The following is a 27974-nucleotide window of genomic DNA, read 5'->3' on the forward strand; positions in this document are numbered from 1 at the left end:
ATGGTTGGTTTCATCTGATAAATTCACGCATCCCCCCGCGAAGGAGGTCAGCGCTCATCGGCATGTATTAGCTCTAGAATTACCACAGTTATCCAAGTAGGAGAGGAGGCAGCGACCAAAGGAGCCATAACTGATTTAATGAGCCATTCGCAGTTTCACTGTACCGGCCATGCCTACTTAGACATGCATGGCTTAATCTTTGAGACAAGCATAGGCTACTGGCAGGATCAACCAGCTAGGTAGAGCACGGTGAGGCCTCGAGGCAGGTGCCTCCTGAGGATGGGCCCAGCATCCCTGACACAAGGATGGGTGCGGCCAGGCGGGAGACGGAGCATTTGGGAGGGAGGGAGTGAGCGCAGGGTAGTGGGAGGGTTTTGGTAGGGCCACGAACCGGACACCCCATCCAACCCCCGACGGGCTCACCACCCCCAACACCCAGGCCCGGCAGCCACGAGGGACTGGCAGCCACTTGTGCACAGTGGGTGCGGGGCGCCCCCGACGTTCGAGCAGCGAATGAGAGGTGGACGGCAGTGCCCGGGGTGTCACCGCCAGTGGCCTCCGAGCACAAAGGCGGCCCCACGCCTTTGGCAGGCCCGGGGCTCCCCTACCGCCGCCACCGTCCCTGCCAGCCTCCAGAACCCTCTTCCCAGGCGTGTGCTGCAGGCCGACCCCAAACCCTCCGGGTGCCCACCAGCCCACGTGGGGTGCCGCCAACCTGGTCCCAAAGGCGCGCACCCGGGGACACGGACAATGGGCCAACCAGTGGTAAGTGGCGGCTCCCCACAAGGCGGAGTCTGGTTTGGTCCCAGACAGGGCTACCACAGCGTAAGCCAGTGAGCCACTCAGGGAGAGAGGATCCGCGGGTGGGGAAGGGGGCACAGACAGGAAAGGCCAGGGACCGCAAAGACAAGGGCACCCGGGAGCACACAGAGGGGCGGCTCGGGGAGAAACCTCAGGCACCGCTGGGCCACTAGGAAAACACGGCCACGGGATCCCACCGCCACAGACAGAAGAAAGGTCCCGGCGCCCCACCTAGGACGCCAGACGGCCCTCGACACCCAATGAGCCCCACCTCACGAGCCCTGGGTTCCGCCATCGGGACTCCGAAGCGACCTCAGCCACAAACCCAACGCCAGGGCCACGTTGCTCATTTCTCATCCATCCTCTGACCTGGTCAGGCTCCTGAAGACCAGCGCACCCTCCGTGGGATGCCTCCCAGGGCCAGGCAGCCCAACCCCGTGCCACGCAAACGCGGTTGTCTGCACCGCTCACTGCTCCGCAGGTGAGTGGGTGGACAGCCGGCTCACATCGGAGTGGGTCACGTGCCAGACGGAACGCAGGGCACACCTACTGCTCGCGCAGCCTCCCAACCGCTAGGACTCCCGCCCGGCCTGGCTGGATCCTTCCACGACTTGGAAGGGGGAGGCGCAGGCCACACAGTAGGCGATGAGCCACCCTCGGCCCCCACAGCGGAGGCCGGCGGAACCCTCACTCTCCCCCCTCACCCCATCAAGGGGGAAGCGGAGGAGTGTCCTCTGGAAGTGAGTCACTATGGCAGCGCTACCTAACGCAGAGAGACATGCCAGGCCGGAGGATCTTGTACCCCAAAGGCACACCTCTCGGATCGCTAGAGAAGGTTTTCTCACTGAGGGTGTGTCACACTCCCCACCCGCCAGTCGCCCCTCGTCAGGCCTGCAGAGGCACTCAGCGACGCCTGGGGAAGGGAGGGGGCCTGCGGTACGAGGAAAAATCTGCCTGCGGCAACCTTGAGCCTTTGCGGTCGGGGCGGGGGGTTCTGGCCGGTGCGCATGCACACGATCCGCCAAGTTCCCCCCCACCCGTCCACCCGCCTCCTTTCTCCCAGGCAAAGCACCTCCAATCCAAGTAAACCCACACACAACCGGACGGAGGCAGAACGGTAGCCCCTCGGCGGCCGGCCGGTGCACACGTCACCTGCCCAAGCCCACTGCAATCGCTCACACGGCCAACGCGCACCAGCCAGAGGGGAGCATGGGACCTGGGTTCGCCAGACCAGGCAGCGCCCTTCCCCGCGTGGGAGGGGCACATCTTACTCAACCGCCTCGACCCCCACACCAACGAGCTCCCTCAGGACACACTCGCAGACACCGCGGCGGCGACTGGAGGAGGGGGCGCTGGAGGTGGAAATGACACGCCACCGCTAGGCCTCGGGCACCTGAGGGATAAGCTGGGGGCGGGGGGAGCCGGGTGCTCACGCCTGTCATCCCCGCACTTTGGGAGGCGTGGGAAGGTGGATCCCTCGATCCAAGCCTTGGCAACATGGTGAAACCTAGTCTCTAAAAAAATACAAAAACTAACTGGTTTCATAACCTGGACTCAAAGTTAATAAATAGATAAATAGGCCCAGCGCAGTGGCTCACGCCTGTAATCCCAGCACTTTGGGAGGCCGAGGAGTGCAGACCACGGGGGTCAGGAGATAAAGACCATCCTGGCTACGACAGTGAAACCCTGTCTCTACTCAAAATACAAAAAATTAGCCAGGCAAGGTGGTGGGTGCCTGTAGTCCCAGCTACCTGGGAGGCTGAGAAAGGAAAATGGCATGAACCTGGGAGGCAGATCTTGCAGTGAGCCATCATGCCACTTCATTCCAGTCTGGGCAACAGAGTGAGACTCTGTCTCAAAAAAGAATAATAATAATAAATAGGGCCGGGCGCGGTGGCTAACGCTTGTAATCCCAGCACTTTGGGAGGCCGAGGCGGGCGGATCACGAGGTCAGGAGATCGAGACCACGGTGAAACCCCGTCTCTACTAAAAATACAAAAAAATTAGCCGGGCGTGGTGACGGGCGCCTGTAGTCCCAGCTACTTGGAGATGCTGAGGAGGAGAATGGCGTGAACCCAGGAGGCGGAGCTTGCAGTGAGCCGAGATTGCGCCACCACACTCCAGCCTGGGAGACAGAGCGAGACTCCACTGTGTCTCAAAAAAAAAAAAAAGAAAAAATGATAATAATAATAATAAATAGATTAAAATTGAAAATTAAAAAAAAAAATGTAGCTGGCCAGGTGCAATGGCTCACGCCCATCATCCCAGCACTTTAGGAGGCCAAGGTGGGTAGATCACCTGAGGTGGCCAGTTCGAGACCAGTCTGACCCACATGGAGAAATGCCGTCTCTACTAACAATACAAAATTAGCTGGGTGTGGTGGCCCATGCCTGTAATCCCAGCTACTCAGGAGGCTGAGGCAGGAGAATCGCTTGAAAACTGGAGGTGGAGGTTGTGGTGAGCCGAGATGGTGCCATTGCACTCCATCATGGGCAACAAGAGTGAAACTCCGCCCCCCCCAAAAAAAATATTAAGGGCTGTATTCTGTTATTTGTGCTTCCTACCCTGAGAAGAACATAATACAGCTGTTGTCTTTCTGCCTGCATGCCTGCCTGCCTGCCTGCCTGCGTGCCTGCCTGTGACAGTGCCTCACTCTGTCTTTTGCCCAGACTGGAGTGCAGTGACACCATTATGGCTCACTCACTGCAGCCTCAACCTCCCCAGGGTTAAGCAATTCCTCAAGGGATTCTATGTCCTCGACCTCTCAAAGTGTTGGGGTTACAGGTGTGAGCCACCAGCATCTGGCCTGAGTTAATACATCTGGTCTCACTACTTCTTAACTACACACCCATGAAGAAATCAAGTCAAGAGAGAGTTGGTAAGAGACACTCAGCATTCTCTCCTGAAAACAGTGAGGTGGATGGCGGCCATGTGTCCCGAGCTCCTGTGGTTTTAGGTGGCCACGCGTAGAGGAGAGATTTCAAATGTTTCCAGAGAGGCGTGAGCCACAGTCATTTGGGGCATCCGAGCACAAGATGGGGTTTCTGACAGCGACTTAAGGGCCAGGAAGTGCCAGAATCCGCCAAGGCCTGTGTTCCAGGGTGGGGCCGATGGAACCCAAGGTAGAGGGAGTCAGCTGTCTGCACAGAGAGAGCTCCAACCCTAGAATCCACTGTGCAGACCGAATCAGAAGGAAGAGGGTCCTTCGTCCTACATGCCACATCCCTCCACTGAACTTGGGAGCGGATCTGTTTTCCAAACATGAGGTGACTCTCACTTTGAAATGGATGACAAGGGACCAGGCTTTCCAGAGTCGGCAGAGTAAAAAAGTCATTCTGGCTCGGCCTCCCCCATCCCCTGGTTACTGTTGAGTTTAAATGAGCCGAGGCTGGCCAGACCAGAGCCGCTATCAGGGGGAGGGGGGTAGGGGGTGCCTGAGGCACTGCAGAAAGTGGGCCTGAGCCTCCAGGATGACGGTGCTGCAGGAACCCGTCCAGGCTGCTATATGGCAAGCACTAAACCACTATGCTTACCGAGATGCGGTTTTCCTCGCAGAACGCCTTTATGCAGAAGTACACTCAGAAGAAGCCTTGGTTTACTGGGGACCTGTTGTTACCGCCCAGGAAAGGCCTATAAAGCACATAGACTCTTGAAAGGACACAGTTATCTTACACCGCAATGCAAATACCTGCTTGCAAAATGTTGTGTTGATCTCAGCAAGCTTGCAGAAGGGGAACGAATCTTATCAGGTGGAGTGTTTAATAGGCAGAAAAGCCATGATGGTATTGTTACTCATATGTTACTGAGTTTGGTGATTCAGCTTGATTTCCCTTTCCATTGTTGGGACATGTATATCGCAAGACAAATCAGCTTGCCAAAGGATCAGAGTGTTAACAAAAGAGCCTTAGCTTAAAGCTTTTCCTCTGGTATCCTTTGAATCATTATGTGAAATAGGTGAAAAGCCAGATCCTGACCAAACATTTAAATTCACATCTTTACAGAACTTTAGCAACTGTCTGCCCAACTCTTGCACAAGTACCTAAGCATAGTTTGTGTCACAGACAGGCTGAGGCCGTTCTTACGGAAACACCCCAGGACACAAATGAATTAAACAGATTGAATTTAGAATCTTCCAATTCAAAGTACTCCTTGAATACAGATTCCCCAGTGTCTATTGATTCAGCTGTAATTTCACCTGATACTGTCCCACTTGGAACAGGAACTTCTATATTATCTAAACAGGTTCAAAATAAACCAAAAACTGGTCGAAGTTTATTATTAGGGGGACCAGCAACTGTTAGTCCATTAACCCCAAGTTTTGGGATTTTGCCATTAGAAACCCCAAGTCCTGGAGATGGATCCTATTTACAAAACTACACTAATACACCTTCTGTAATTGATGTGCCATCCACCGGAGCCCCTTCAAATAAGTCTGTTGCCAGAATTGGCCAAACGGGAGCAAAGTCTGACTTCTCACAGAGTGGAAATAGCCGAGAGGTAACTCCAATTCTTGCACAAACAGAAAGTTCTGGTCCATAAATATGTACAACACCTCAGGTATTGAGCCCCACTGTGGCATCTCCCCCAAATGCACTGCATCAAAGAAGTTCACCACTCTTGACTAGTGACATTTCCACAATCAAGGAGAATAGGAAAAAATAAAAAAGAAGTTTCCACCTAAAATCCCAAACAGAAAAACAAAAGTAAAACTAATAAAGGAGGAATAATTCAACCTAACATAAATGATAGCCTGGAAATTACAAAATTGGACCCTTCCATCATTTCAGAAGAGAAAATATCCACAATCACACCTCAGATTCAAGCTTCTAATCTACAAAAAGCAGCAGCAGAAGGCTTGATGAGCCTTCTTCGTGAAAGGGGGAAAGGTTATTTAACTTTGTGTTCTTACCACTGCAAACAAGCTATCAATATTTTGAGCCATCTACCTTCTGACCACTACAATACTGGTTGGGTACTGTGCCAAATTGGAAAGGCCTATTTTGAACTTTCAGAGTACATGCAAGCTGAAAGATTATTCTCAGAGGTTAGAAGGATTGAGAATTAAAGAATCGAAGCCATGGAGATCTACTCTACAACACTTTGGCATCTTCAAAAAGATGTTGCTCTTTCAGTTCTGTCAAAAGACTTAAGAGACATGGATAAAAATTCACCAGAGGCCTGGTGTGCTGCAGGGAACTGTTTCAGTCTGCAACGGGAACACGACATTGCAATTAAATTCTTCCAGAGAGCTATCCAAGTGGATTCAAATTATGCTTATGCCTATACTCTATTAGAGCATGAGTTTGTCTTAACTGAAGAATTGGACAAAGCATTAGCTTGTTTTTGAAATGCTATAAGAGTCAATCCTGGACATTATAATGCATGGAAAGTGGTAGTGAATTGTAAAGACAAAGTCTTGTTGATGGTGCTCGTAGTCACTAATTTTTCTTTTTAGATAGCTCTTTATTGTCATGAATTTGGTTACTAATAGGGATGGTACATACTGGTCAGTAACTTCAAACTAACATGTTTTCTTATGAAATGTATGTCTTTAACACACTCTTAAGTTAACTCATGATAATAGAATACCAGATCCTTATACTCAACAGTTTCAGTGTTCTACTAAACTTTTGCAGATACTGTAGTTGTCTTTTGTTTATTTGTTTAGTTTTGTTACTTGATTTGTTACTTTTTCTTCGAACACAGAAATGGTGATTGGGACAAAAAGTGCTTGGGAAATTGGAAAGGAATAGCATAATTCACTTATTGGATAATAGAAAAAAACACTGAAAAAATTCACTAGTTGCTGCTTTTTGACAGTGTTCCAGTTTATTGCGTTACTATTAAGAACTTAGTCTACCCTTTTATTTAGCAGTATCTCTGTTTTACTTTTTTGTACTTGTGTATAAATAGACATATAAGAAGTTACTACCCAGGTCATATTGTTATCAACTGAATAACATATGACAGTTTGTTCCTACTTCTGCCTCAACACCGTACTTACTGTTGAGATTTACTGTATTTTTCTGGACCGACTTAAAAGTTTAAATATCAAGAGAAGGCCAGGCATGGTGGCTCATGCCTGTCATCCAAGCCCTTTGTGAGGCCGAGGCGGGCGGATCACAAGGTCAAGAGATCGAGGCTATTCTGGCCAACATGGTGAAACCCCATCTCTATTAAAAGTATAAAAATTAGCTGGGCATGGTGTCAGGCACCTGTAGTCCCAGATACTCGGGAGGCTGAGGCAGGAGAATCACTTGAACCCGGGAGGTGGAGGTTGCAGTGAGCCAAGATTACGCCATTGCACTCCAGCCTGGGTGACAGAGCGAGACGCTGTCTCAAGAAAAAATAAAATAAAATAAATATCAAGAGAAAGTATAATTCTGAAGTCATAACTCTGTGGAAGCTTTTTTGTCAGATACGGTTATCTTTATGGTTAATTATTATAGCAGTTGAGTTTTATTACTTGATTTGCTTCTAAATCTGAAACATTATATTACTAAAACATTTTTTGATTTGTGAATGTGTTGTTTAATGGATTATATCTCATTTTGCAGTAGTAGTTGCAGTGCCTGAAAGATGGCCAAAAAAATAGTGCTAGCTTTTGCTGACCAATGTAACAATCAACTTGCCAATACTGCCTTCTCTTCTGATGGCTATGTTCTCTGTAATATTTTAAGAACTCAGTTCTTCATAAGACTTGTATTGTTTTAGATTTTTTTCCCAAGTCTGGTTGATCCTTGCGTTTTTTTTTTAAATGTGTATTGTCTGTTCAGCTATTTTGCAGGGAGCACATCCTTAAAATACTTAACCATATCAAAACTTGTGTTTAAAGGAGGATTATTCAGATTGGCAAGCTTTTCCTAGGAGGAGTTTAAATGCTGACGTATTTAGGTAACTCTAAATACTGAGCAACTGTATTCTAACTACAAAATAGATAGCCTTTCTTTTGTTTTCACTTTTACTATCATTAGCACCGTATTTAATACCTTTTCATCATCTATAACACAATTATAACGATATATAAAGCCACTCAAAGCAGATATATTGTGCTGTTAAAAATAAAAGAAGTCATTATGTGGCACAGAATGAGGGGTGGCTCGAATCTAGAATCTCCAGTGAAAACCAATGAAACAGGGTGAAACCTCGTGTCTACTAAAAATTAAAAAATGAGACAGGCGTGGTGGCACTGAGGCAGGAGAATGGCTCGAACCCAGGAGGCAGAGGATGCAGTGAGCTGAGATCACGCCACTGCACTCTAGTCAGGGGGGACAGAGCATGAAGGCTGGGCTCCCAAGAGTCTCCCCGGAGTTGGGGCCTTGGGCAGGCTCACAAGGATGCTGAGGGTGATGGTTGGTGACGTTGATGTAAGTTGGAGGCCTCGGGCCAATGCAGAGGTATCCATTTGACCTCGGTGGGACAGGCCAGCTTTGCGGAGTCCCGTGCGTCCTTCCAGAGGCTCATCCAGCACTAGCAAGCATGGTCCCAAGAGGATCCCAGCTCCCAGCAGTCACTTTTGTTCACACAGAATCCTGGGCAGGAAAGTTCTCAGCAGGCTTAGGCCTCCTAGCTGAAAAGCCAAAGCCACTTATGAGATTTTTTCAAAAAGCCAGTGGTTCCACAAGGGACCGTGGGTAGTTGTGGAAATGGAGAGAAGTGTTTGCAGATACATATTTGAGACAGAACCGACAGGGCTGGGTCACAGGTCATTTAGGACACAGGCAGATGCACATTGAGAAAACCCTCCCAGCATCCTAGGTGAACAGAGGCATGATTTTTCGAGACAGTCGAGGGAGATGCAACCCCAGATTTTAGGGTTGGAACTTTATTAATGTGTAGTGTCTATGAGGTATCCAAGTCCAGAAATCAACTCGCCAGTTCTGTACAGCATTCTGTAGGGAGATCAAATCTGGGATGTCTAAAGCTAAGAATTCAGGCTGTGGTAATGGATTAGATTAGATGTACTTGAACTTATTTTGCAAAGAAAGAGAGGGCAGGAGATAGCGAGAGCCAGAGAGCGAGCGAGAGAGAGAGAGAGAGAGAGAGACAGAGACAGAAATGGAGAGAGACAGACAGAGAGACACAAAGATACACAAAGAGAAAGACAGAAAGAGATAGAGAGATAGACAGATACAGACAGACAGAGAAAGACAGTGATGGACAGAGACAGAGAGAAACAGAAAGAGGCAGATACAGAAAGAGAGAGACAGAGAGAGAGACAGACAGACAGGCAGAGAGAGTAAAACAGAAAGCAGACACAAACACACACACACAGAGAGAGACAGAGAGAAAGAGAGAGAGAGAGAGACAGAGAGAAAGAGACAGAGAGAGAAAGACAGAAACAGAGGGAGACAGAGAGAAATAGAAAGAGAGAGAGACAGACAGAGACAGAGAGAGAGAAACAGACAAGGAGAGAGAGAGAGACAGACAGAGACAGAGAGAGAAACAGACAAGGAGAGAGAGAGACAGACAGAGAGAGAGAGACAGACAGACAGGCAGAGAAAGACAGTAAGACAGAAGACAGACACAGAGAGAGAGAGACAGGCAGAGAGAGAGACAGAGAAGCAGACAGGCAAAGAGACAGAGAGAGAGAAAAAACAGACAGGGAGAGAGAGAGACAAACAGACAGACAGGGAGAGAGAGAGAGAACTGACAGAGAGACAGACAGGCAGAGAAAGAGAATAAGACAGAAGACAGACACAGTGAGAAAGACAGAGAGAGAGAAAGAGACAGTGAGACAGAGAAAGAAAGAGAGATACAGACAGACAAAGAGACAGACAGAGAAAGACAGAGATGGACAGAGAGAGACAAAGAGAAAGAGACAGAAAGAGAGAGACAGAGACAGAGAGAGAGATGGGCAGGCAGAGAAAGACAGTCAGACAGAAGACAGACACAGTGAGAGAGACAGGCAGAGAGAGAGACACAGAGACAGAGAGAAAGAAAGAGAGAGACAGACAGAGAAAGACAGAGGTGGACAGAGAGAAACAGAAGGAGAGAGAGACAGAGACGGAGAGAAACAGACAGACAAGCAGAGAAAGGGAGTAAGACAGAAGACAGACACAGTGAGAGAGACAGGCAGAGAGAGAGAGAGAAATAGACAGACAGAGACAGAGAGAGAGAAGAAAGAGAAAGAGAGAGACAGAGACAGATAGAGAGACAGAGAGAGGAGGAGGAAGGGCATGCTCAAGAAATAATTACACATATTTTATAATGCTTTTGATCCCGTAAACGGTGGCCGGGTGTGCTTTGAAAACAACAACAAAAACAGCAACAAGAGCAGAAGCAGCAGCAAGAGCAGCAGCAGCATTCGCTTACGGATTTCTAGAAAATAAGATGTTATGAAGTATAGTAAATATCAACCGGCTCTCACTGCACTTGGAGAGATTCAGAAAAGTGCTAGTTAATAACAGGAGAAAACAGCTGGTTCCCAGCTACCGAAGAAGAATCACTGGAACGCGGGAAGCAGAGGTTTCAGTGAGCCCAGAGAGCGCCACTGCACCGCAGCCTGGGTGACAGAGCAAAAGAGACTCAGTCCAAAAAAAAGAAAAGAAGAAAAAAAAAAAGAACAGGCCCAAATACTGCATTGTCGCTGAATGTTCCCCCAAAAAGCCGGAAACCCCGACTCAGGTCAAGGAGGTGGTTTTTCATTTTACTTCTCTCTCTCTCTCTTTCTCTGTCTCTTTCCCTCTCTCCCTCTCTCTCTGTCTTTCTCCCCTAACTTTCATTTCTTGTTCAAGCATACATGTGCAAGATTGTTACATAGGTAATCTTCTGACAGGGGTGGCTCAGTGTGAAGATGATTTCATCACCCGGATACTCAGCGCAGTACTCCACAGTTTTCATGTTTTGTTGTGTTTTTTTTTTCCTGAAGCTGTCTGTCCTTCCATCCCTCCTCCCTCAAGTAGGCTCCCGGGTCTCTCGTCCCCCTCGTTCTGCCCACGCAGAACTCTCATCTATAAGTTCCCACTTCTAGATGAGAACACGTGGTATTTAGCTGATTGTTGCTTTCATCTTCCGTGGTGGCGGTGAAAGAGGCATGATAGTAAATCGACCCTTAGGACGCTCCCCTCCGTCCCCACCCTGCACCCCCTCCCCACACACACCCTCATTCCTGCGCCCCTCCTCAAACGCAAGAAAGGAAGAAAGACAGAAATTAAAGTAAGAAGTGAGCCTCCAAGACGGTGGAGGCAGGGGATCTCAAAGGGTGAGCAAGCGATGGGGGTCGGGGGATGTCTTGGCTGAGCTTGCAACAATATAGGACCGAGTGTCCAGCCCCACCACACCCCCTAATCCTCAGCCGCAGCCAGCCTTTTGGTGGGGTTGTGCCTGTAAATGCTTCTGAATGGAAAGAAGCCCAAGGCAATGGAAGGCATCAGCTCCAACTCCAGGAAGGGAATAGGGCTCTGTGCATTTGAATGGGGCTTTAGAAGGCGGTGCTGCGGCTCCCAAAGCGATGTGCCTCGCCTCACCTCGCCTCGCCCAGAGCGAGACTCCATCTCAAAATCAATCAATCAGTCAATAATAAAAACATTCATCAATAAATAAGAAAGGAAGGAAGGAAGGGAGAGGAAAGAAAGAAAGAAAGAAAAAGAAAGAAGAAAGAAAGAAAGAAAGAAAGAAAGAAAGAAAGAAAGAAAGAAAGAAAGAAAGAAAAAGGAGAAAGAAAGAAAGAAAGAATTAGTACAGCAGTCGTGGTCCTGAATCATTCCCCGGAGTCCAGGCGCAGTGGCTCACACCCGTCAGGCCAGCACTTGGAGATGCAGAGTCAGGAGGGTTGCAACAAAATGATGAGACCCTGTCTGTGGAAAAACATGTAAAAATGAAGGCCAGGCGCAGTGGCTCACCCCTGCCATCCCAGCACTTTGGGAGGCAGGGAGGGCGGATCACCTGAGATTGGGAGTTCGAGACCAGCCTGACCAACATGGAGAAGCCCCGTCTCTACTAACAATACAAAATCAGCCAGACATGGTGGCGCATGACTGCAATACCAGCTACTTGGGAGGCTGATGCAGGAGCATTGCTTGAACCCGGTGAAAGGGTGACTCTGTAGGCTCAGACTCAGACCATGCCACACCGGTTGCAGTCAAGAGATCTTTATTGGAGGAGTCTGAGGGAGAGCCGAAGTGGAAGAAGAAAGAGATCTAGGGCTCTGCAGCCTCCGTCTTTTATGCCTAGGAACACTACGTGGGGGTCACTGGTTGGCTGAGGGGCTGGGTCTAGGCTGAGGCGGGAAGGCGTGACCTCTGATTGGCTCCTTTTGGCGGGCCTGTGTTGGGGAGGAAGAAGAACCCGGAACCAGAGCCATTAGGGTGCTCTTGTTACCTAACATTCCTCCCTTTTTTGTTTTTTAAGAAGTGGGGAGGTGGGCGTCGCTGTTCATCTGGCTACTTCCTGCTGAATGGGGCCGTCGTGGGGAAGGGATATTGGAGGACTGTAGGGTCAGAGCAACAGCAGGAGGCCAAAGATGACGGTGCTGAAGGTGAACACTTCCCGGGGTATGAAGTCTAAAATGTCCCTTGTAAGTAGAGGTCATCTATGGACACGAGCCATCCGTATGGCAGGGAAGGATCTGCTACGAGCCACATATCTTCTTGGAGGGCCTGGAGGAAATCTAAGAAATTACAGGTCCTGGAGGTGGAGGCCATAGGTACGGGAGTCCTGGTAGTCTTCCTCGGTTGCTAGGAGTTGGTAGTGCCTAATGAGAAGCTGGTTAAAAGTCTAGTTAGATAAGGAGGAGATTCGTTGTTGTATGAACTTTATTAGGCAAGGGAGGAGAATACACAAGGCCGCTATGCCTAAGAGGGGTCCGAGAAACGGTAGGACCCAAGCTAAAAGAGGCATTTTTAGAGTGTCCCAGGAGAAGGAACAAGAATCTGAGATGCGTTGTCTGATCTCAGAAGGCTTGTCCTGTATATGCTGGGCAGCATCTCGCACTATCCCTGACTGATTAGTGTAAAAACAACACTCTTCCCCTAAGAAGATGCAGAGTCCTCCTTTCTCAGCAGTGAGGAGGTCTAGGCCTCGGCGGTTTTGGAGAGTCACTGCTGCTAAAGAGTCTATTTGAGATTGTAAAGTAAGGATAGATTTTGTTATTTCTTGTAGAGGTAATTAGGAGCTAGTGGAAGGGGAGGGGTGGTTGTATGAGGTATCCAAGGAAGTAGGAGGGATATATAGGCAAAGAGCAAATAGGAAGGTAAAGAGGGTGGTCTGGAAAAAGATCATTTTATCTAGTTTGAGTTTTTTCACTTATCTTCTTTAAGAAGGAAGCGATCGTTTCTCAGGATCAGTGGTAGGAGCCTTTTTGGTCTGGGATGTTTCTTTCTGAAATAGGAGGTGCAAGTCTTCTAATTGGTCACAGATGTCTTGGGATTCCTGAGCTGATGATCCTGCAGGTTCCTCAAGGGATGTCGAAAGTTTAACTTGGATGTGGTGAATAACTTATGGGAAGAGAGGTGGCCTGAGAAAGAACATGATAAAGGCGGGGTAGTCATTGGACGTATGGTCTGGCCTCCTACCCTGACTATGGGAGGGCCAGAGGTGGAGATAGCGCCCTAATAGTCCTGCAGAACTGAGAAAGTAGCTCCGGTATTAAGGAGGAAAATGACGAGATGCCCATCCACTGTACGAGGCACCTTGAGCTCCTGCGTGGTGATGGTGTGTGTTGGGGAAGAGGTCCTAGGGCCCCATCAGTCGTAGGCCACTAACCTAATGAGATCGGCTTCAGGACGGGGGTCTGGCCCAGCTCACCCGAGGGAGCTGGGGCAGTCGGTCGCCCAGTGGCCGGATTGTTGGCACTTGGGTCACGGTCTTTTGGGTGGCCTGGGATTAGGACACTCACGAGCCCAATGACCTTCGTTTCCACATTTAAAGCAGGGTCCAGAGGGTTGGCAGTGAGTGGTGGACATAGAGGCATGGCGTCTGATAGGCTGGGTTGAGGCCTTGAAGGCCTGAGCCAACATCTGGCACTTTTGCCTCCTTGCCTGCTCGTCACGGTTGTGGTAGACTTTGAATGTGGTGGCGAGGATCTCGGTCTGCGGGGTAAAAGGACCTCTGTCTAGCTTTTTTAGTTTGGCCTGAATGTCTGGGAAGCTTTGTGCGAAGAAATGGGACATGAGAAGTTGCCTGCCATCGGGGGCTTCGGGGTCTATGTTGGTGTATTGTTGGAGTGCCTGTGTAAGGCGGGCGAGGAAGGCGGATGGGTTTTCATGTTTTTCCTGAATGATTTCGTGAAGTTTTTCAAAATTGACTGCCTTTTGGGCTGCCTTGCGGAGACCTGTTATTAAACAGGTGGTGAAGTGGTCTCGGGCCAAGACACCATTCTGGGAGTTATAGTCCCAGCCAGGGTCATGTTCGGGGACTGCCTGCGCCCCGATGGGTAGGGCTGGGGTTGTTTGGTTAACCTGATCTGCATAAGTACGGGCCTGCTCCTAGACTGGTCTGTGCTTCCTGAGAAGGAGGGGTTAGAGAAATTCTGATGTAAGAGGTGGAGTTAGAAGTGTATGAGCCTAAGTGTTGACAAGACAGTCACAGAGAAGGGAACATGGGCAGGAACAATATATTTTGTTCGTGTAACTTCTGTAAGAGGGGCGAGGACGGAAAGGTGTGATGTGGAACGAGAGGTGGGAGGGCTGAGCGGCAGAGGGGAGGGAGCTGGAGGGGTTGTGGAGGAAGGGGAAAGGAGAGAGATGTTAGAGGAAGTGGTAAAGGGCGGGGCTGCCGCTCGCCAGGCGGCGGCCGGAGGGTGGGGCTGAGGGTGGTGATATGGAGTTAAGATTGGGGGAAGGTGAGGGCAGTGATACGATGTTGAGGGTTATACGGGGCTGTGGGCATAGGGGATCTCTTCCCATTCTCCTGTTCGCTCACAATATTTAGAGGTCTATAAATGGGCCATTTATTTTGGTTGTTTGAGGGGTTGTGAATTTGATTAAGCGCTTAGGTTTGAGGTCGGCAGCAAGGCCTAGGGTAGCCAGATTGTCTAGAAGGCATTTTAGGGGGGAGTCGGCCGACAGGGATGCGGAGCCTCCCAGAGTGGGAGAAGGGGCAGTGATGGCTAAGAGGGCGTCCCCTAATTAGCCAAACACTGTAACCAGGTTCAGAGCCTTCGGTTGGTCATCACCAAGGCGAAGGGACTGAAGGGCCAACAGGATGGCCGAGGGACCGTGAGCCACCTGGTACCAGGATTTTGTATGTAGCCAACAGTATGGCACGTGGCGGAGGCTCAGGTGGAGGGGTGAGGAGGAGAGGGAGAAAACTCCGTTCCCTGTGTGTCAAGGAGGGGAAGCGAATGATAGGGGCCTACCACTGCCGTAGGGGCATCGGGCGAAATGTGTTTGTCACGGGAGTGGCTACGGTCTGGCGATTTGCCCGAGAGGTAGGCCCAGGAGGGGAAAACTTACCGAGATGAGGCCAGTGGTGGGCGAAGAGCATGGCGAACAGGAAAATGGGTGAAGACTGACTGGGGCCTGGTCTGAGCCTAAGAGGGATTGGGGTCCCACCAAAGGCGGGGAGTCCCAATTCGAGTCATGGCACCAATGAAAGAGTGACGCTCAGACTTAAGACCAGGGCACACCAGCTCGGCCAAGAGATCTTTATTAGAGGCAGCAGTCTGGGCTGGGCAGGAGACAGAGAGAGAGAGAGTGGTGGGGGTTTTGCTTCTTTTATGCCCAGGAGGGCTACATGGATGTTTGTGATTTGTTGGGGTGGGCCTTAGAGCGAGGCGGGAAAAACACCTCTCTCTGATTGGTTTTTCCTTTGGTGGGTTGGCATTGAGGAAGTAGAACCCGGAACCAGCGCCATTAGGGTGCTCTTGTTACATAACACCCAGGAGGCAGAGGTTGCTGTGGGCCAAGATCGCACCATTGCACTGCAGTCTGGGCAACAAGAGCGAAACCTTGTCTCGGGAAAAAATAAAATAAATAAATAAAAATGTTCTGGGCACAGTGGCACGTGCCTGTGGTCTCAGGTACTCCACTCTGGAGGCTGAGGTGGAAAGATCGCTTGAGTCCAGGAGCATCCACGCTGCAGTGAGTGAGTTATGATGGCACCACTGCCAGGGTGACAGAGTGAGACGCTGTCTCTAAATCAGTCAATCAATCAATCAGATCACTGGAAGGTGCTGTCTATGCCTTACTTTCAAAGGGAGTCTCTTTAGGCCAAGCAGGCATGGTGCCTCACGCCAGTAATCCCAGCACTTTGGGAGGCCAAGGTGGGAGGAAAGAAGGAAGGGAGGAAAGAAGAAAGGTGGGAAGGCAGTCAGGCAGGAGAGAAAGAAAGAAAGAAGAAAGAAAGAATGAAAGAAAGGAAGAAAGAAAGAAAAGAAAGAAAGAAAGAGAGAAAAAGAAGGAAGGAAGGAAGGAAGGAAGGAAGGAAGGAAGGAAGGAAGGAAGGAAGGGAGAAAAACAGAGGAGAAAAAAGAAGAAAAGAGAAGAAAAGAAAAGAAAACAGGGAGGTGCATATCTCCTTGACTGGTGACTGCCCAGGATACAGCTGACTGAAGCTTCGACCTGTGGGGTCTCAAGTGATCTTCTCTTTATCTCAGCCTCCCGAGTAGCTGCAACTACAGGCAGATATCAGCACGCACAACTAATCTTATAATAATATTATGATTATTATTGAGACAGAGTCTTGCTCTATCTCAATCATTGTCATGGCACGATCTCAGCTCACTGCAACCTCGGCCTCCCTGGTTCAAGCAACTCGCCCGCCTCAGTCTCCTGAGTAGTTGTGATTACAAACCTATGCCACCAGGCCTGGCTAATTGTTCTATTTTTCATAGAGATAGGGTTTCGCCATGTTGGCCAGCCTGGTCTTGAACTCCTGGCCTCAAGTGATCCACCCGCCTTGGCCTCCCAAAGTGTTGAAATGACAGGCGTGAGCCACTGTGCCCAGCCCAAATAATCTTTTTAATCAATTGTAGAGAAGGAGTTTCGTCAGCCGCCTGGTGGAGGTTGGGGTGGGTTTTACTCAGTCTGCGTACTGCGAAAAGGGTAAATTAGTGTGGTTTGTGAACTAGATGTGGAAATTGTGTGTGTGTGTGTGTGTGAGAAAGAGAGAGAGACAGAGACAGAGACAGAGAGACAGAGAGAGAGAGACCAATCCCACCATGAGGACCTGGAAATGGTATTTGATGTGGGTCCCTGTCTAGTCACCTGTCTGTCTGTAGATGACTGAGGATTCCACAAATGAAGGTCAACAGTATCTATTGAGCTGTTTCTCCCTCTCATGCATCTCATCTGTGTGGTGGAGGAAGGGAAGAAAAGAGGTTCTGATGGGAAGATGTCTTCATGCCTGAGGAAGCTGCAGGCAGGCTGACTGGAAGGAGGGCATCCTATGTGCCATTTCCACACCAGGGCACCCTTTACAATGCTGGGGCTGCCAGTCCACCTTGTACATCAACCCACCCCCAAGAACAGCATGGTCCGGGGTGGTCCAGTCTCATCCCATCCAGCCCTCTGGGGCATCTGGTGGAAGTCTTCCCTGGAGGATTCGAAAGCAGCATCAACGCGGTTCCCTTGAGGTCGCCTGGCAAAGGCCAGCCCGGGGAGGGTGGCGGGATGTGAAGGGGGGCGGGGCATCGGCCTCAGAGCTCCCCGGAAGGTGGCAGGCAGCCGGTGGGGGACGCTGGGCCAGAGACCTCTGGCAGGATATAGATCTGGAAGCCGTGTCAGTCCTCTCCCATACCTCTCCCATGGAAAATCCCACGGTGGCGGTGGGAGCCTTGGCTGGAGGAGAAGTGGGGACAAGGGGGAGAGGGAAGGAGGCCCTCAGGAGGATTTAGCACTGAAAACCCACCCAGCCAAGCTCCCTCCCTCCTATCGGGTCCAACGTACACCCTGGGAGATGGCAAGAGAAACGTTCACCCCGTGCTTTTTGTCTTTCTCTTTATTTTTTTCATCTTTTCAATTTTACGAGAGATGATCATTTCAACAACCAGACAGTGGATGTGACGGGAGAAGTGTCAAGGCCAGGAGTTTGAGACCAGCCCGAGCAACTGAGCAACACAAGTAGGACAGCCCAGCTGAAAAAAAATGAAAAAAAGAGGAGGAGGAGGAGAAGTAAAGAAAAGAAAAGAAAAGAAAAGAAAAGAAAAGAAAAGAGAACAACAACCACCAAGAAAGTTACAATTTTCCAATGGTGCAGGCACAAAAATGAGTGATTTCACGTCTTTTCCCAAAACATAGATAGAACTGGAAGAAAGTATGTATCCAGTAAACTGCCTTCTACTTACAAGTGGGAGGTAAACAGTGGGTAGGCACACAGTCATCAAGATGGAAATAACAGACACTACAAAAGGGAGGAGGAGGGTAAGAAGGGGAGAGGGATGAATAAATCACCCATCGGAGAAAACGTTCACCACGTGGATATTGGATACACTGGAGGTCCACTTCTACATCCGGAGACAGTAGTATGCTGTTCTAACAAACAAGAACCTACACCCTCTGAGTCTGTAAAATACCAAAACAACGACGACAACACCAGCAGCAGCAGCAACAGCAACAACAATAACAACAACAGAACAGAAGCTGGAACACAAAAGCACCACCACCACCACCACCACCACAATCACCAGTTGGGGGTTGGGGGAGGGTAGCCATGCTCTAGGCCCTCAGGCTCAGTCACCTCGGGTTTAAAAAAGAAAACAGCAGACTCATTCCTGTCTGTAGACAGGAAAAATCCAATCAAAGTTCTCCGTTGCTAGAATGGGAAGTAGAATAAGGAGAAGGGCTTATTGATCTTGTGATCGATTGAGACCATACATGTAGGAAAAAGTTAAATACAGAGAGCAACACTTTCTACACCGTTCAAAAGCATCGGAGATCAGGCGCACCACACGCGATGGGGCTTCTGCCACTAGAAAGAAAAGGCAGGCTGGGCACGATGGCTCACGCCTGTCATCCCAGCACTTTGGGAGGCCTAGGAGGGTGGATCACGAGGTCAGCAGATCGAGACCATCCTGGCTAACATGGTGAAACCCCATCTCTACTAAAAATACAAAAAATTAGCAGGGCCTGGTGTGGGCGCCTCTAGTCCCAGGTACTCGGGAGGCTGAGGCAGGAGGATAGCATGAACCCGGGAGGTGGAGCTTGCAGTGAGCCGAGATAGAGCCACTGCACTCTGGCCTGGGTGAAAGAGCGAGACTCCGTCTCAAACAAACAAACAAAAATAGCCAGGCATAGTGCTGCATGCCTGTAGTCCCAGCTACTCAGGAGGCTGTGGTAGAACAACCACTTGACCCAGCAGTTTGAGGCTGCAGTGAGCTATGATCGTGCCACTGCACTCTGGTCTGGGTGACAGAGCGAAACCCTATCTCAAAACAAAGAACCACCAAAAACCTACAAGCATACTCAGAGACAGTGTGGGTTTGGTTCCGGACAACCACAATAAGGCAAATGTTACAATCAAGTTAGTCACATGAACATTTTGTTTCCCAGTGCTTTTAAAAGCTATGCTTAAACTATGTTCTAGTCTAATTAATTTAATAAATAATTATTAATTAATTAGTAATCGCATTATATATAAAAAACTATGTACATACCTTAACTTAAAATACCTCATTGCTGAAAAATACTAATGAATATCTGAGCCTTACCAAGTCATAATCTTTTTGCTGGTGAGTGAAGGGGTGGCCTGCCCCTCCACACTTGTGTGTATTTCTAGTCAGGTGGGATGAGAGACACAGAAAATAAGTAAGACACAGAGACAAAGTACAGAGAAACAACAGTAGGCCCAGGGGACCAGCACTCAGCATACCAAGGACCTGCACCTGCACTGGCCTCTGAGTTCCCTCAGTTTTTATTGGTTATTATTTTCATTATTTCAGCAAAAAGGAATGTGGTAGGAGAGCAGGGTGATAATAAGGAGAAGGTCAGCAAAAAACATGTGAGCAAAGAATCTATGTCATATTTAAGTTCAAGGGAAGTTACTATGACTGGACATGCACGTAAGCCAGATTTGTTTCTCTCCAGCCAAACATCTCAGTGGAGTAAAGAATAACAAAACAGCATTACTGCAAACATGTCTCGCCTCCCACCATAGGGCGGTTTTTCTGCTATCTCAGAATTGAACAAATGTACACTCGGGTTTTATACTGAGACATTCACTTCCCAGGGGCAGGCAGGAGACAGTGGCCTTCCTCTATCTCAACTGCAAGAGGCTTTCCTCTTTTACTAATCCACCTCAGCACAGACCCTTAACGGGTGTCGGGCTGGGGGACGGTCAGGTCTTTCTCATCCCACAAGGCCATATTTCAGACTATCACATGGGGAGAAACCTTGGACAATACCCTGCTTTCCAAGGCAGAGGTCCCTGCGGCTTTCTGCAGTGCATTGTGCCCCTCGTTTATTGAGACTAGAGAATGGCGATGACATTTACCAAGTATACTGCTTGTAAATATTTGGTTAACAAGGCACGTCCTGCACAGCCCTAGATCCCTTAAACCTTGATTTCATACAACATACGTTTTTGTGAGCTCCAGGGTGAGTCAAAGTGGCTGGGGCAAAGCTACAAATTAACAACATCTCAGCAAAGCAATTGTTTAAAGTACAAGTCTTTTTCAAAATGGAGTCTCTTATGTCTTTCCTTTCTATATACACACAGTAAGAGTCTGATCTCTCTTTCCTTTCTCTACAGTGAGGGTCTTGCCTCTATGATGATGGCTGCTGACTGATCAGTGTGGGGGCTGCTGAAGGTTGGGTGCCTGTGTCAATTTCTTAAAACAATGAAGATTATTCCTTTCACAAAAGATTTCTCCGTAGGATGTGATGCTGTTTGATAGCATTTTATCCACAGTAGAGCTTCCTTCAAAATTAGAGTAAACCTTCTCAAACCCTGCTGCTGCTTTATCAATTAGGTTCACGGAATATTCTAAATCCTTTGTTGTTATTTCAACAATGTTCATAGCATCTCCACCTGGAGTAGATTCCATCTCAAGAAAATATTTTCTTTGCTCATCCATAAGAAGCAACTCCCCACTTGTTCAAGTTTCATCATGAGTTTACAGCAATTTAATTTCATCCTAAGGCTATAATTCTAATTCTAGTTGCCCTGTGATTTCTACACATCTGTAGGGACTTCCTCCACTGACATCCTGAGCCCTCAAAGTCGTCCATGGGGGCTGGAATCAACTTCTTCCAAACTCCTGTTAATGTTGATATTTCAACCACCTCCCATCAATCACAAATGTCCTTAATGGCATTTGCTATTAAGGACATTTGTGGTTCATGGGAGGAGGTTGAAATATCATGAAGGGATTAATGGTGAAACCTTTCCAAAAGGTTTTCAATTCAGTTTATCCAGATTCATCAAAGAAATTACTATTACAGCTATACCTTTACAAAATGCATTTATTATTTAATAAAAACACTTTAAAGTCAAAACCACTCCTTGATCCACAGGCTGAAGCATAGATATTGTGTTAGCACCCATGAAAACAACAATAATTTCCAAGTACATCTACATCTAAGCTTCTGGGTAGCTAGGTGAATTGTCAATAAGCAGCAATCTTTTTTCCTTTATTTCTTTTCTTTCCTTTTTTTTTTTTTCCTTTATGTAGTTTCCCTCTTGTTGCCCAGGCTGGAGAGCAGTGGTGTGGTCTCTGCTCACTGCAACCTCCGCCTCCAGGGTTCAAGCCATTCTTCTGCCTCAGCTCCCCAAGTAGCTGAAATTACAGGTACCACCACCATGCCCGACTAATTTTTTTGTATTTTTAGTAGAGACAGGGTTTCACCATTTTTGCCAGGCTGGTCTCGAACTCCTGACCTCAGGCGATCCACCCACCTCGGCCTCCCAAAGTGCAGGGATTACAGGTGTGAGCCACTGTGCCTGGCCAAGCAGCAATCCTTTTAAAGGAATCTTTTTTTTTTTTTTTCTGAGCAGTAGTAGGTCTCAATAGTGGGATTAAAATGTTCAGTAAACCATGCTGTTAACAGATGTGTTGTCACTCAGACTGTGATGTTCCGTTTCTACAGCACAGAAAGAATAGATTTTGCATAATTCTTAAGGGCCCTGAGATTTTCAGAGTGGTCAATGAAATGAGCATTTGCTGTAACTTAAACTCGCCAACTGCAGTGGTCCTCAAAGAGAGTCAGCCCATCCTTTGAAGTTTTGAAGCCAAATGTTGACGTCTCTCTAGCGATGAAAATTTTACATCTTCACTAAGCTTAATCATTTCTAGCTCTGGGCTTCAAGTGACAGACGTGCATTTCTTCCTTTCACTTGAACTCTTTGAGGCCACTGTGGTTACTAATTAACACCCCCGGCGGGTGCCAGCCTCCTCCTTCCTCAATCGAGTTCACCCACACCCGGGCATGGGGAACGGGGCTTCCCACACCCCACACGCCTTGCACGCCTGGGGATCTCCCACAGGGGGCTTTCGTGAGCCAGGGAGCAAGTGACGTTCCCCCGCTCCAGCCCAGCCAGGCTGCGCAGGCAGAAGGAATCTCTCAACCTGCCCTGGCACGTGGGGATTTTGTGTTCGCTGCCCTGGTTCCTCTGGAAGTAGGACTGTCCCACCATCAGACTCCTCGGTGGCCTCCGCACCCCAGTAAATGCTAGGAGGACCAGGAGCCGCAGCACAGTGGCCTGCTGGGCTCGTGCTCAGTGGGACAACTTGGGCCTCCTCAAGCTGAGTCACAGGGGCAAGGTGTGTTTGTGCCACTCACGTCCCACCGGAGTCCGTGGTGGGGTTGGAGCCCTAGGTCGCCAGGGTGGCATGGGAAACAGAAGACGGGGCACATCCACCTCCGAAGCTCGCGACCCCGGAGGCCTCCGCGTCAAGCACAGATGCAAGCCATCCAGGCGCCTCCCAACCGCTCAGGAGCCGGGGCCCTCGTCTACACTCACCCCCAGCCTGTTAGATGAGCTCCTGTCAACCCCAGAGTTTCAGCAGAAGTCACAACCTTTCCTAGATCCAGCGCCACTGGGTTAGCTGAAGGACATGGAAGAGCCCGCTCCGCTGGAACCACTCCTCAGCCAGGAAGAACACCGGGCTCTGCTGGAGGAGCTTTAGGACGCGGGGTTGGGGCGGGTTGGGGGCAGGGCGGCGGCCTCTCTTTCATGGTGAGCCTCTGAGACTGTATGGAGAGGCGTGTCTTCCCTTCCAGCTGACCTGCCTAGGATCCCTGAGTTCCAGGTCCCGTGAGAGACTCCACTCAGAGGAGGGCTGTCATTCTTTCCTGAGCATCACGGGGATCCCAGGGCCCGTCCAGTTAGCGGGAGGCTGACTGTCTACTGCTCATGCGCGGGTTAGCAGGCCGCAGCCTAGATTTTCTAACTAGCCAAGGCGGAGCTCTCATTCCTTCCCTCTTGGCCCCCGCCGCGTTCTTCGATGGAGCCGGCGGAGAACATCCCGGGAAACACTGGCCCAGGCAGGCGCCAGTCCTGCTCTTCTTTCCGCGCCGTTTCTATGCGGGAGGGAACTCAGGCAGAGATGGGGAGAGGAAGGGAGACAGACAGGGAGGGAGCGATGGAGGGAGGAAAGAACGGATGGACATTGGGACCTCGGAAGGAATGGAGGGATACAAAGAGGAAGAGAGGGAAGGAGAGAGGGAGGGAGGAAGGGAGGAACTGAGGGAGGGACGGATAGAGAAAGAAGGAGGGAGGGAGCAAGAAACAGAAAGAGGAAGGCAGAGAGAAAAGCGGTCTTCTGCCTCCAAGACCTGCAGGATCTCGCACTCCGGGAAAATGTTGGGTGCCCAATGCAGGCTAAGTGCTGGGCCCACAGCCGCGTCGGCCTGCGGGGCTCTCACCAGACCTCCGGATCGCCAGCCTGGGTTACTTCATCCGGGAATGATTCAGACGAATTTCGTCTCCCAAGGAATGAGCGGATTGCCCAGAGAGCAATGAGCGGAGACTAGGGTGATTGTCCATTTTTCATCCACATGGTTCACAGATGAGATAGCCCCACGTTGAGCCTGCAATGGAGCTCGAGGTGGATAGTCCTGTCCACACAGGAGTCACACTCAGGCCCACTGAAGCGTGGTTTCGGGTTCCACATTCCTTTGCCTTCTGCAAAGGGGCCTGTTGCTCATGTGTCTCTGGCCCCTGAAGGCGTGACCATGTGGACTGTTTGTTTCCCGAGCTCTGTGGGGACACAGAAACCTCCAGAGAAGCATGGAAAAGCAGCATCCTGTCTTCGCTCTCCTTTCCAGTTTCCTGTTTGGAAACAGGCCATAGTGGAGACTGCCCATGTTGCAGGAAACAGGAATCCATCGTCAGGCCCTGATGCACAGGGCGTTTCTTTTCTCTGTACTTTCGCTCTTGTTTTCTACATGAAAATGAAGGAGATCCATAAGGAATCAAAAAAGGATTTATAGTACACAAGTCTTGACTACTTCTGCACTCCACTTTGAAATCACTCTGAGCTAAAACAACAATTTTCCAAGATTTAAAGAAAAATAGATTTTATAAAAAGGGATTCTTTTATTCACTCAATACATCATTTATGTTACTGACAGTAACAAGTGACATTTTTTCCACTATAATTTGCTCTGATGAAAGAAATAATTCTTTTAATTCCTAACAAATGCTACATTTTCAAGACTAAAGGAATTAGCAGTAGGCATTCTTTCTTCTTGATCTAAGTTATTTGTCTCTAAAATATGTCAAGTAAGCTTTTAAAGATTCAGGGAGGGGCAGCTTCATGATTTTTTCTCTCAGCAAATATTGAGGTGGCTCCTCTGGCTTCATCGCTTCACTGATCTTTTTCTTCCTCTTCTTTGTTATCTTCTTCCATTTTTTCATCCTCCTCACTGTCTAGAGGCTGAGGAATAAACTGACTACCCACAAATAGGTAAGTGGTAATTGTTTTTAACTCACTTTCTTTTCCTTTTGGCTGGAGCCCTTTGAAGAACCCCCTTGGCCTGCATCTCATCATTTATGAAATTTTTAAGTGTGCGTCGAATGTAAATACGAGCCAAGTCCTGTAGATTCCTGACAGTGATTCCTTACAGATTTGTAGTGATGAGGGTTAGATTTAATTTTATATAAGGTTTAAATAATTGTTAAGCTTATGTAACCTGATCTGAATTTGCATTTCCTCTATGAAAACTTCATTTATCTACTAAGGAAATAAAATGCTTTGTAGATCTATTTACCTTACTTTTGTTGCAATCACTGTTGCTGGGTTGCTGTATATATATTCTGGGCAATACATGAGTGCAATAACAATACAAAATATTAAATAATTTAGCTTTTAAAAATCCTACAAATTTTATGAAATTTTACAGCACTGCTACTTTTGCTTTTGAATCTCTTGACAAAAGATATGAGTAAAATATTTGCTTCTCTCATACAGATTTTAAGAGCACAGCAAGTGAATTATTAAAATAGGAAGTATGTACTTAATACAACTCTTTCTATGGACCCTTTACATTTTCAGTATTTTAAAAAATGAGGTTATATTAACTCTCTAGAACTTTAAAAGTATATTTAGAATTTTTTTTCTGTAGTTCACTGTATAAAGTATTTGGTTTTCTTAAAAAAGCAAAACTATTGTTATGTGTGACTCTTGATAGGCCACAGAACCAGTGAATGAGCGTGAATGAGGCCACTTTCTTAGATGGCTGTAAGTAGCAGGGCCATGGTAGACCTGGTCAGCGGATGCACTTTAGCAGATGGAACTTCTAGTCTATCTGAATATTTATCTTTGACAAGGTAGGGCTGAGCCTACATTTGCTTTGGATCTTTCTAGTACAAGAAATATTTACAGAAATTGTATGTAGATACCCTTTGTTTTGAAAATCCTGTTCAGAATCATAGTATAATCTTTGGGACTTATGCCATGCTAATTTGACTTCTTCCTATATTTTTTATGTTTCTTTTGGTAAAACTATAATGGTTTTCATTTTTTACTTAATATCACGTAATTAAACTGTCCATATTTGAGCTTTATTGTAGCTCATCAGTGATAAAAAACAGGTAGTGACTGCCATTGTTTGTTTGTTTGTTTTCCTAATAAGGCCTGAAAACAGCCATTCCTTGTTAAGAAAGTGTGCAATGTAACATATTTGCTAGAGTTACATGGATTATATATTTCTTAAGGGGAAAAATTTGAGAGTATCATGGACTACCACCAGCATTATTATTATAGTAGTTGCTCAGATTTGGTTAAGGAAGCCCAACCAACGTATAGTGAAAGGATTATTATATCTCTGCTAAGATTCAGATATTGTTTCAAAAATCTCAGCTCCAATAATTCCACAACATCTAAAAACAAGTGTTTGTGATCATGTGTAAGCATGAAATTGTTCCAAGTAAGTGAGGATACTTTAGTTATGTGAAAGACAGTATCAATGGAAGGTTATTTGTTTTATACCAGTGGCTGGGATGGTGGAATTGGGGTTATTTCTACAGTTATTCTTAGATGATTACTAAACTGTTAAGAAATGCCCCATATCATTTGTATCTAGGAAAGAAAAAAATCAGTATCATACTGTTGTCATCTGTCAGAAATGTTCATTTTATTTTGAATTAAATGTGGCTTTTGAAGTTACCTTGAATTCCTGGTGACCACATATTTTTATCTGGGAAACCTGGGGAAAGTTATCTGTCTCATCTACCCTGCTTTTTTTTTTTCTCTGTTGGAGCTGCTGTTTAGATGATGCTTTTACTATATAGGAGAGAGTTTTTTTAAGGATATATTTGAAGATTGGCTTTTCCATATTGTCCTTCATTCTTTGACCTTGGCAAAGTGTACAGTAGATTTTCGTGATCATTGCGTACTTCTTGTCACTAAAATGTATCTTTTATGTTTTTAAATGCATTCATTTTACACTTGTGACTTTATCATTGACTTTAAGAGGTAGAAATAAAAAATGAAAATTTAAAAAAAAAGAAAATGAATGAGATCCACACACCTGCGTGTGTGAGACTATCACAGCAACGGTGACACCCACAGGCATTGCCGCCTTCACGGAGAGGGCCTGGAAAACTCCAGACTGTCATGGAGGTTCAGTTCCACACTCCACCCTTCCAGGGTGGTTTCTCCCTGAAATCGTGTGTGAGTCCAGAGAGAAACTTCCAGTTTCCATAGAATTCTGGAGAACTCAGAGAGCCAGCCCCAGAAGCCCCCTTTCCCGGCCGATCTGGGCCCCACTTCACCTACCACACAAGGCCCTGTGTCCGTGGTTTCTGGCTTCGGAGGGCGGGTTACCCAGGGCCCTTGCGTGGTCATGCATATTCATGAAGGGGTGAAGCTGGGGGGTCTTCATAAGGGCCACTGGCAGGGTCGGACTCCTAACTGGACCTGCATGCAGCACAGAGACCAATTGAGGCACACAGGAGCCGCCGGCCTCTCTTTGCCCGTGTCTGTCCGTGAAATTCCAGCCAGGTGCCCTCGCGATGGCTCTCCCGACACCTTCTGACAGCCCCTTCCCCGCGAGGACGAGGACGGCGGAGGAGACTCCTTTGTAACCTGAACGAAAAAGATGCCCTGCCAGCGTGCTTTGAGCGGAACCCGTACCCGAACTGGCCAGAGAGACCTGACTTTTGGAGTCCAGGATTCAGATTTCGTGTCAGAATCGAAGGTCCAGGCATCCAGGCCAGGGTGGCAGGGAACCCGCGCACGCAGGCAGCGTGTGCAACGCGGCCCACCGCGGGTGTCACCCTCCCTCCTTGGTCGCCTTCACCCACGCCAGGGCGTGGGGAACAGGGGGCTTTCGTGAACCAGGCAGCAAGGATCGCCCCTCTGCTGCAGCCCAGCCAGGCTTCGCAGGCAGAAGGAATCTCCCAACCTGCCGCGGCACACGGGGATTTTGGGTTTGCTGCCCTGGCTCCTTCGGAAGTGGCGCTCAGAAACCTGGGTGACCTCCACACCCGAACAGATGGCAGGGGGACCAGGACACGCAGCACGGCGGCCTTCTGGGTGCGTGCTCAGTGGGACAACTTGAGGCGCTCAGGCTGAGTCACAGGGGCAAGGTGTGCTTGCGCCGCACACGCCCCACACAAGTCTGTATTGGGGCTGGGGCCAGGGTCCCCAGGTCGCCAGGGCGCGTGGGAACGCGAAGCTGAGGCACATCTACCTCCGCAGCTCGCGCCCATGGAGGCCTCTGCGTGTCAGAAGCAGATGTAAGCCATCCAGGCACCCTCCCAACCGCTCCAGGAGCTGGAGCGTTCATCTGCAGTAGCATCTACCCTGTTATATGAGCTCCTGTCGACCCCAGAATTTCAGCAATAGG

At 48.4% G+C, this 27974-nt stretch overlaps 2 pseudogenes; both read left to right on the plus strand.

Moving 5' to 3' along the window:
- The first annotated feature begins 305 nt into the window (after window positions 1-305).
- LOC101177032 lies at window positions 306-3967 on the plus strand (annotated as a pseudogene).
- A 304-nt stretch (window positions 3968-4271) lies between these two features.
- On the plus strand, window positions 4272-27700 carry LOC100606428 (annotated as a pseudogene).
- Window positions 27701-27974: the final 274 nt, after the last annotated feature.

Source organism: Nomascus leucogenys, unplaced genomic scaffold (genome assembly GCF_006542625.1).
Source record: "Nomascus leucogenys isolate Asia unplaced genomic scaffold, Asia_NLE_v1 000527F_266339_qpdss144743sc, whole genome shotgun sequence".
NCBI lineage: Eukaryota > Metazoa > Chordata > Mammalia > Primates > Hylobatidae > Nomascus > Nomascus leucogenys.